The sequence below is a fragment of the Papaver somniferum genome, chromosome 4 (genome assembly GCF_003573695.1).
Source record: "Papaver somniferum cultivar HN1 chromosome 4, ASM357369v1, whole genome shotgun sequence".
Taxonomy (NCBI): Eukaryota; Viridiplantae; Streptophyta; class Magnoliopsida; order Ranunculales; family Papaveraceae; genus Papaver; species Papaver somniferum.
In genome coordinates, this window is record NC_039361.1 from 153,865,704 (window position 1) to 153,874,725 (window position 9,022).

A 9,022-nucleotide genomic window follows, 5' to 3' on the forward strand; every position below is an offset into this window, starting at 1 on the left:
ATTGAAATGGAAATTAGTATTTTGAACTTAGAGCCACAAATTTTATTTGTAGAAAGCCATATAGGTTTGTGCTTTATTTCTTGTTGTTCGCGCTTATATAAGAGATAAGTTTATTTTATAAGGTGAGGAGTTTTTAAAGACCAGAAAGGTGGTTTGATTTTCGAGGACGAAAATAAGGTGGGGAGAATGTAAGGACCATCAAGATCGTCAACGCTATTAGACTAGTCAAGAGACGATTTAGCCGCTAATTACTCGATTAGTGTAACTCGAACGTTAGTTATTAGAAATTAATATAACAACGATCTATATGCGAAACTAATATCATTGAATAGGTTTCGAAAAGTTATGCAGAATGGACTACTCGAACGTGTCAATCGGATACCGGACAAAGAAGATATCAACAGATAAGTATGAAGGGCAAATAGTAACTTCGTAGCTTAGTTGTATGGCTGCCCTTATCTTCACCAGGTGTCGTGGAATTTGGTGTGGTCGTGTCAAAACCAGACCGAGAAGATAAAACTCAATCTCTTTTATTTTCTTCTCCATTCTTCTATTCTCTTCTTTTTCTCTTTCTCATCTGTTCTACATTCTTTTTCCTCCTGTCGTCTCCAAAATCGAACATGAGCTTGGTGTTTGTGAGTTGAGTAGCTAAATTTCTATAACATGATGATCTGAGTGAGCTGGTGATGGTGTTGGGTTGATTTAGTCTGAAGAGAAGAAGAAATTGATGTTTTCTGTTAGTGAAGTTAGGGGTTCCATAAAGATTTGTTCTGAGAAGATGTTGAGGATGAAATTGAAGGTTTAGGAGAAAGATTGGAGATGGGTTTGTAGTGAATTAAGTTTAGGTCTAAGAATTAAGTGAGATTATGAGTTAGGGATTGAGATTTGGTAAACTGAAGTTGTTTTGAAATTACAGATTGATGGATTCTAGATGATGAAGAGCTAAACTTATCCGAGTTGCAGTTCGAATAATTTAACCGGATAATTAGATGAGTTTGTTCAATTGAGGTTTAGAATTGGGTGGTTAGTGGATTCGATTTTCATGAATTATGGTTTCTGAGTTTTGATATTGATTGAAGATGAATGACAAATTGAAGATGAAATCAAGTAATTAATAGGGGTTTCTGTATAATTGATGATGTGTAACTGTTTTTGATGAAGAATCAGTAAGTTAAGGCTTCATGTTCTTCTCAATTGAGAACTAGAGATTCACATGAAAGCTTAGGGAAGAATTAGAAGTTTGAATAGAAGGATTCGAGATGGGTTTTGAAGATTTGGGAGTATTAGAATGGAATTGCTTGTGAAATCAAAGTCTCAAATGATGAAACTGGTGTTGGTGATGTACTTCAAGTCTGGAACGATAATTCTAGGGTTCAATTGAAGTAAGTGAAGTTATCTTGAGGTAATACATTTCTCTGAAAATTGAGTAAAGTTATTATTGTTTTTGTTGAGTTTGAGAAATTGTTAATGAGCAAAGATTGAAATTGAGATGAATGTGTGTGTTGGAATGGACCCGAGGCTTTGAGAATGACTGGTGGTGTTACTTTAACTGTGTTTGTGTTGCTGGTAATGTGATTGAGTTATGAAAGTAGGATAACTGTGTTCGATAGGAATTTGGTGTTGATTGAAGTTGTGTGATTGTTAATGGACTCACAGTTGAGTTAGATGAACGGGGTATGTGATGGAGATGAAATTGTTTATCAGTGATGATGTATTGAGATGCAACTGAAGTTAACTGGTGTTGCAGGGAATTATTATAAGTTGAGATTAGTGATTGTGTTTGAATGGCTATAAATGAATGTATTGGTGCAGAGTTGCTTTAGTTAAGTTTCAATTGCAGTTAGTTTTACAGGTTGAGATTCAGTTTGTTTGTGCCATGGGGTTGGTGTTGGAAATTAATGAGATGGTGGTGATGTTGGTGTTGTCTGTGTAGATGAGTCTGCAGTTAGAGATGTTGCTGGTACTGAGATGAATTTAGTATTTAAGAAGTATTAGGTGATGGAACTGGGATGTTATTACAGTTCATGAGAATGTGTTAATGTTATGAGAGTTGTGGTTGAGCTGAGGGATAAGGGAATTGTGAAATTGTATGATGTTGTAGAATGAAGAGAGGTTAGATGGTTGATTATAGAGTTATAGATAGTGTTCCTGTGAAAGCTTGGAACTGCAATTGCAGGTAAGCCTAGTTTGTAATTGTAATTGAAGTTTGAAGTTTGTTTACATTTTTGAATTGAAGTTTAAATGATAAAGAAGAAGTGTATGTGGTAGGAACTGAAGCTGTAATAGTTTAAGTTTAGGCCTTGTGTTGAACTGTCAGACAAAGGTCTGACTAGATTGTTTAGCTGACTCAGTTAGTTTGACTGAGTTGAATCGTTGTGACTCATTGATTCCCTGTTTTGACCTGAGTAGACTCAGTTGACCGAGTTAGACAATTGACCCGACCTTGACCGTTGATCCTGGGCGATGACCTTTGACTGACGTTGACTGTTTGTTGACATCTTGACCGTTGGTTGACTTTGGTGGACTTGGGCTTAGGGTAGTTTTCTTAATTAGCTGTTTTGGACCTCTTGTGGTCCAAATTAGACCTAGGGTTCTTCTACAAAGTTGTAGATATTCATAAGACTTAGCTATCAGACTATAGAACCAACCTAATTTAATTAGTAAACCTTAGCTATGCTAAGGATATAAAGTGATAAATAAATGGACTTAGAACCATTAGTTAGACGTGTATAAGCCTTTTGGCTAAACTCTTAGAGTGCTTCTTTGATTAACAGTTAGTTATTAACAACGATCGATTCAAAGGACGAACCAGTGGGTCGTGGATCTCGATGTAGGCGTGGTTTGTCATCAAAAGAGGTGGGAATACTTTTGGCTCTTTTGTGATTATTGTTGTTTTCTTTTATCAAAGTTTAAGTTTAACAAATTCATGCATTGTCTGATTGTGCTTTCCATGCATTGTTTAACTTTGATTTACGGAAGTTCTGTTTTTTCTTTTAATCTTTCCATTGCTTGGAAAGGAATTATAATGTTTTGTTTGTCTTTATGAATTGTTTGGGAAATAAGAATTTCCATCTGTGATATATAGGATATACTGCTCCTTCATTTATATTTACATGAATTCGAGATTTTATGCAATCACTAGGTGCGGGACGAGTCACCATATAGCTATCTAGGTGCGGGACGAGTCACCATTATTATATATTCTTTGGAAGGAGTTAGGTCCATATACATGATTGTTTACCTATGTGAAATTGATTGCGCCTTAACGTTTAGGGAAAAACATGAATTGTTTCCAAATCATTTTCAATAATTACTTGAAAGTTAAATGTTATTCCTACGGGGCACTCCTTTTAGGGATGATGTGCTCACTCATTCCTACTTTCAGTTTCAGAGACAGATCAGAGTTGCGCAGCGAATGCTTCAGGGGTTGAGGTCGCTAGTTGATTAACTTCGATTATGTTTATTATGTTGTATATTTTATTTGTAAACCAGATGAATATTGTTATGTATCATTTGAGAGGAGTTCTTGTATATATATTTCTGAACGGGGCTAGTTTTGGGTTAAGTTTTGCAGCAGATTTCTTAATTGAATGTTTAAATAAATGATTTAGATTCTTGGTGCCTCTTTATTTAGTTAATCTCTTGGATTAGTCAGTTGCTAGCTTTGGGAGCGCTACATTACGTTTAAAACAACATGGCTTTGATATAAACTGGTATATCTTGGGTACATCCTTCAACACAAAATCTTAATCCCTTACACACTGTGGATCTTGTTGTAAAGTTTGTCTACCAACACCGAAGATTCTTTGATAACTAAGGTGAGAGCTTGAAAAACTTCACTTGGAGATTCGTGAAGCACAGATAGAAATATCTTTCTTTGATAGCTACGAAACATATTTCTTGATTTTGTATGTTATATAATTCTTGTCTATTATATAGGTCCTTCTCTTATGCTAAAAGGTCATTGAAGAATTATTGATTGAAATAGAATGTTGACAAAACTTCAATTCGATTGTGTATAACGCCTATCTATCAGATATCAAATTTAAAGATACTACAAAATTCATTTAGACTTGTTCTAAGATATATATGTTTATGAGGTAGATTGATTATGATTCTTTGCACGATTAAAGAAGTAGACCTAACGTTTTGATTTAAATTCGTCTTAATCTAATGAAAGGTTTTGGCACTTTGATTTATCATCTAATAGTAAATTAATTTTCATCCTATTTGAGGCAGGGTAATACTAGAGTTCACGAATACGATTATGGAGCAACTCCTAGGCCTATACAGAATATCACCAAGAGAATCAAATGTGTAGGTACTTGCGTTAAGCATGAGGCTTAGGGGAACAACTGCAGTATAGTACCCTGGACGGTTCCTTATATTTCAACTATATTTCATACCGAAGTCATAATAGGATAGTGTTTGTAGCGGCTTAATTAATATAATATCTGTTTCAACGTCTCGGGATTTTCACTATTGCAGTTTTCCTCGTTCACAATTTTTTTAGTATCTTGCCTTTATTTTAACTTTCTGCATCGTATTGATTTATTTTTTAGTTTAAGTACAAGCGATTCGTAGGTTAATCATCCTTGTGATTCAAGAATCTCAATTAGTGATCATCTAATGATATTGATCGTCTGTTTTTAAATTAATTAAAGTTCATGCAAGGAATTATTTATTGGGTTTTGAAACGAAAAATTTATTAGTGTACTTGGTATTCTCCCCTTTTCAAATTTCTATCCCTCGTTAAAGATTGCCTCAAGGTTCGGGTGACGATGAAAAACGCGTTAGTAGTAAGTTAACGTTCTCATTGTTTATATTTATGTTATTTTATTTTTTGAAAATGTAATTAGTCAATGTCGATGTACGATTCAGGCACTAAACTCCTACTTGGAACAATGTTGGTACTAATCTTAAGGTCTTGACAAAATCTAGGCACCAAACAAGCCTCTAGATTGGTAAGTTATATGCTAGAACAACTCGATGAAACAACCACTACTGTGAAAGAAGTGACAGTTTTTCTGGATGATACTTGCGTCATGTGTATTACGATAGAATTTGGGATGAATGATTTCTTATGCAAGTGTCTAGAAATATTTACTTCCATTATTTGGGAGAAATTCAACGATGGAGCAATGAAAAAGATGAAATGGTAATAGAGAACGAAATGAAAAGATTTTGAATCTCATATTGAAAACTAGTGGGAATGATAAAGATTATCTAATTTCTGAAGAAGATGAAATGGTAATAGCATCCTACATTACGCTGCAAAATTAGCACCTCCTGGTAAACTGAGTTTGGTATTTGGACAAGCTTTACAAATGCAGCGAAAGGTACAATGGTTTAAGGTACATAAGATTAACACTCTACCCTAAAAAGTAAAACTCGGATTTCTTTGGGAATTTTGTGCTTCCTTAAAGTTCTCATCTTATAAATTTCACACGGGGTGGCAACTATTGTGCATCGACATTATAAGTACTTAAGAAACTACGAAGATCAAAGTACATTTGAATTTATATGTACAACGGAACAAAAAGGCTTGGTGCAGATTGGAGAGAAGTGGACGAAAGATACGTCCTGCTCATGCATGATAGTTGCCACCCTTATTGCTACTGTAGCGTTTGCAGCTGCGTTCACTGTCCCTAAAGGCAATATCAGTGATACTAGTAGTTCTAGAAATGGTATCCCAATTTTCATCAAAGAGAATATATTGGCAGTATTTGCAATAGAAGATGCCACAGCTCTATTCTCGTCAATCACTTTGGTGTTAATGTTCTTAGCCAGTGACTAAGGCACATAGAGACAAATGGGGTCTCTAGCCCCCACTTGTTTCTCATCTTCAGTGCAAAATCAGTTCGATTTTAAGAGATGTTGCTCTACAATGGGGGCAAAGTTGAGGAGATCAAATACTTAAAGTTTTGATATGGATTTTCCTATGACTCCTCTTAAAATTTAGTTTGGCTCCGTCGCTGTTCTTAGCGATCATGACCTCTCGATATGCAGAAGAGGATTTCTTAAAATCTTTGCCACAAAAACTATTCATAGGTCACGCAACTCTATTCATTTCTATGACCAGTATATTCGTATCCTTTGGTGCAACATTTATACCAAGCATTATGGTGTAGGGCATCCCTTCCCTATCCCTTATATATAGGAAAGGGATACAGGTCACAAGGCAGCCTTACTATGGTTCCCTTTTATCTCTTCCCTATATGACACGGAAACTGAGTTTCCGTGTAAATAGTGCAAAACGGAAACTGAGTTTCCGTTTTTTTTCCCAATTTTTTTTTCCGTTGGAATATATTTGTTTAGGTAAAAAAAGATAATTAAGAGTAAAAAAAGGAGATATAATAGGTAAAAAAAGAATGAAAGAGGAAAGTTTTAGGGTAAAACTAAAAAAAACCAAAAATAGATACTTAGTTTCCGTCTAATAAGTCACGGATACTGAGTATCAGTTTCAACTAAAAACTGAAACAAAGTATCCGTTAAGTAAGATTTCGCGCGGAAACTGAGTTTCCATGTGAATTCCCTTCCCTACAAGGCGGATCAGATCTGATCCACTTTGAGTAGCAGGGAAGAGATATCCCTACACAAGTAGGGATGTAGGAAACCATATTAGTTTCCAAATCAGATTTTTCCCTACATATGAGGGATAGGGACGGGAAAAGGGGCATCCTAGTGTCTGGCCTTACAACTGTTCTCAGCTATAGATATAAGTGGGCTCCACTTCCAGTGGCATTGTTGGGCCTAATTGCGATTCTCCTGTTTGCGATCTTGGAGTTTCCTTTGTTTCTCGAAGAATCATTTTTTAGGGACCATAGTTTTTTTGGGGGACCATGGTCTTATTAGGCCAACCTCCCTATACTTATAAGGGGTGTCCTAAAATTAGGTAAATACACATTTACCCTTTATTTTAATTTAAATCAAAACTAATCTAATAACTATATAAATTTAATCATATGTATCTAATCTAAATGAATCTATTAACCAAAATCAAAATCAAAATAAAAAACAAAAACATGGGGAATCGAAAATTTTTAGTTTTGAACAAAAAAAATATTGTTTTCTTCTTCTCTCTTTCCTTGACGTTCCTCGTTCGATTGAAAAACGAGTATTAACCATCAAAATGGGTTGAAAATGGAAGTTGCGGAGAGAAGTTCGGTTAGGAATTATGTGAAAAACTTTGTCGAAATAACCGAACCTAATGGAAATGATGAACATGAAGAACAATGGCTATTTCGCAAAAATAATTCCTAACCGAACCTTAGTTCAGTTAAGACGCAAAAAACATTTCCCAACCGAACCTTAATAGAAAAAATATTTCCCTACCGAACCCTAAGTTCGGTTAGTTGCAATAACCATTTCCCAACCGAACTTTAGTTCGGTCATTTCGCAAAATATTTCCCAACAGAACATCAGTTCGGTTAAGTTGCAAAAAATATTTCCTAATCGAACCCTAATAGTTCGGTTACGTCGCAAAAAACATTTCCCAATCGAATCTTAAGTTCGGTTAGTTGCAAAAAACTTTTCCCAAGTGAACCCTAAGTTCGGTTAGTTGCAAAAACCATTTCCCAACCGAACTTTAGTTCGGTCATTTCGCAAATAACAAAAAACATTTCCCAACCGAACTAGTTAATCATGTTAAGGGGTAATTTTAGTTAATCTAATGATACAACTATCTTTTTTCTTTATTATTTAGTTTAATTTTTTTTTTGATTTAATCTTACACTAATCATTAATTATGTTAACCTAATGATACAACTAATCATTGCACTAACTTAATTGAAATGGGTAATTTTGATATTAACATAGATAAGAGGTGACCTAGATTTACTTCTATTGTCTTACCCAAAATAAAACAATGGTCCCCAGAAAACCGTTCTTCTCGAAATTGTTGGTACTACGAAAGCGAAAGAAAATGAAACCAAGAATGAACTTTGAAGATTTGTTAGCTCTCAACAATGAAGATCTTTTAAGTTGGACAGTATTTGTGATTCTTTAATCAGTAGCTTGGAAGATGCCGTGGGTATCATTTATTACGACTCATCAATTTCACCTGTTGAATAAGGATTAGTGTTGTAATATATATTTTTAAGTTGATGGTTGGGTTAATGTATATCATGTATTCATCTCATCTATTCTACGAATACTCCTGCAATTTAATGCAGAGAAGATACTTTATTAAGTTGGTTTTACCGGGTGATACTTTTACCAAACTGACCCGACTGAAGCTTCAGTCACAAAAAAAAAAATATATGTGTGGAAATTGAATTATTATTCTGATGGGCCTTCACAAATATTCTTGTCCTTTATATTAATATCCCTAATCAAAAAGCAAGGAAATTTAATTGATTATACTTTCCTTTAATACCCCGTCTCAGACTTTAGTGCATTTTTATTTTTTAGATCTAGAAAAGCTTTTCCTCTTTTCCTTTTTTCCTCCATCACCACCATCCCTCTCCATTACCATCACCTTACCACCGCCACCATCCCAATCTCTTTTACCACCACCACCATCGTCATCCCTACTAGAACCACCACAACCATCTCGGAGTCGGGGAAAGAGATTTTAGAGATAAGAGATTCAATGAAAGGGAGAGATCTTCGATTGATAATCAAACCAAAGCCACCACCATCATCTTCATTGTCACCACCATCTCTACCTCCGCTACCATTGCACCACCATCTTCTCTTCTCAAATCATTAGCATCTGAAAGAGAGAAAATAAAAGAACCGACAGCGGCTGAAATCGAGAAGAGAAGCACATGCTGCCGTTAAACCAAAGTTGAGAGATTGAAGAAGGGAAGGTGAAATTAGAGTTCCTGAGATGCAATTAAGATTGGGTTTGAGTTAGATTAGAAAAGAAGATGAAGGATCTGTTCGATTTTGGGTCACTGTTGGTGATGGAAACTGTTGGTGCTGTTTTAATGGGGTTTGAATCTGTGTTCGAGATTGAATTGTACTGGGTACGATTTGTGATGGGGTTTGCATTGTCTCTGTGAATAAAGAGAAGAAG

The 9,022-nt window shown here is 35.2% G+C and overlaps 1 long non-coding RNA gene across 1 annotated transcript; it reads left to right on the top strand.

The window, feature by feature from the left end:
• The first annotated feature begins 522 nt into the window (after nucleotides 1-522).
• On the top strand, nucleotides 523-3,571 carry LOC113271620. Its single transcript, XR_003322233.1, has 3 exons — nucleotides 523-2,176; nucleotides 2,775-2,856; nucleotides 3,386-3,571. It is a non-coding gene; the product is annotated as an uncharacterized LOC113271620 (long non-coding RNA).
• The last annotated feature ends 5,451 nt before the right edge of the window (nucleotides 3,572-9,022 follow it).